The 1,467-nt window shown below is 58.5% G+C and overlaps 1 protein-coding gene across 1 annotated transcript in view; it reads right to left on the reverse strand.

The window, feature by feature from the left end:
- The window catches only part of LOC113214435 (serine/threonine-protein kinase 32A), a gene marked incomplete at its 5' end in the record, with an annotated part of 70,303 nt that overhangs the window by 30,576 nt on the left and 38,260 nt on the right, over window positions 1-1,467 (reverse strand).

Below are 1,467 nucleotides of genomic sequence, written 5' to 3' on the forward strand. Positions count from 1 at the left end.
GATACCAGTCAATATATTAGCTGGCTCAGCGAATCTTTTTTTCCGGTGATTGGTTGGTCAACCGCCTTGTTGCTGTAGCGGCGCTGGGCGCCCGTCGCTCGCTGAAAGCGGGTGTTCTGCGCATGCGTTAATTTTAAGGATAATGACTACATAAGCGCCAGGAAGAGAAAAGTAGGGGAGGGGGGGGGGCAAAGAGGTAAATAAAAGAGCGAGGCTTCCCCCCCTTTTGGCCCCCACCAGCACGCAGCCCTAAACCCACGGCGCGGCACTTCCACTAATCAACTTAGAGCGTGCAAATGACGAGCGGAGCGGCGCCAGGTCGCTGCTGAGCAAACAGAGGGCCTTGCACAGGGCTGCCAGCGTGCGTGTGTCACTAGGCAGCAGTCTGGTGCCTTCGTGCTGTCCTTAAAAAAAGAATTTTTGGGGTTACGTTAGAGCTCGCCAATGCACCAGTCACGTAGTTGCTTTCAATTTCTGTTTCACTGACTTTTTCACAAGTCTCCCCTCCCCCCCTTTCTTTCCAAACAACGTCAGCGTCGTTTCCTTTTTTCTCCTCGATTCAAAGGCAGAAAAGCGTTTTCTGCTTGCGCGGGGTGGGCATAATGCAGGAAAGGACACGGAGGACACACTACACACAGAGAGGGCCGGCGTGGGGCAGACAAACAACATGACAACAACGTCCGCCGGGGGAGAGAGAGACAGAGGGCGAGGGACCCTCACGTCATGCATGTGATGCCAACAAGTCCGGCGTACTGGAGCCGGCCCAGCGCCGCCCCGGCGGGGATCGCTTAGCAGGACAGAGTGTAAACAGACAACCCCCCCCCCCCGTCCCCCTTCCCTTTCTTTGCACGCAGGGTGGCCCATCGCTCGGCCGGGGAGGACGGGGAGGCAAGAGAAGTGGAGGGAGGGAGGAAAAGGGGGGGGGGAGAATTAGGTTGGACCGCAGAGCAGCCCCGCCGGCCTAAAAGCATGGCAGAGGCGGGCGGGTGATGGATCAGAGCCGCTCTATAATAATCTGCGCTCGCTAACGCTGCTCATAAATGGCTGTGGTGAAATTCTGATGGAAACCCAAAATTTGATCCCGCGCTAATTTCAAAAGTTTGTAAAGCACGACGACGCGCTCACTGCGTCGCGTCCTATATGCTCGCACGCATACCCCCCACAGCAGTACTTTGCTATACTTGGGCGCGAGTCAACACATTATCGTGCGGTCGGGCGCGTGGTCGCGTTCCGGAAAGGACGGCGGCGCGCGGGAAGCACTAGCAGTGCGCGCAAGAGGGGCTGCTGACGACGCCGGCTGACGGGATTGACGCGTTCCCCGACAGTTTCTAATCAAACTCCCGCCTGCTCCGCGTTTGATTCGCGTCCCGCCTGTGTACCGCCTCGCCGCCGTGCCCTGCTCCGCCGCGCCTGCTTCCTTTGTGTCGCCTGGCGGAGGTAACACCCAGTAAGCCCGTCGCCCCCCCC

This window comes from Frankliniella occidentalis, unplaced genomic scaffold (assembly GCF_000697945.3).
Source record: "Frankliniella occidentalis isolate FOCC.00 unplaced genomic scaffold, Focc_3.1 Scaffold14, whole genome shotgun sequence".
NCBI lineage: Eukaryota > Metazoa > Arthropoda > Insecta > Thysanoptera > Thripidae > Frankliniella > Frankliniella occidentalis.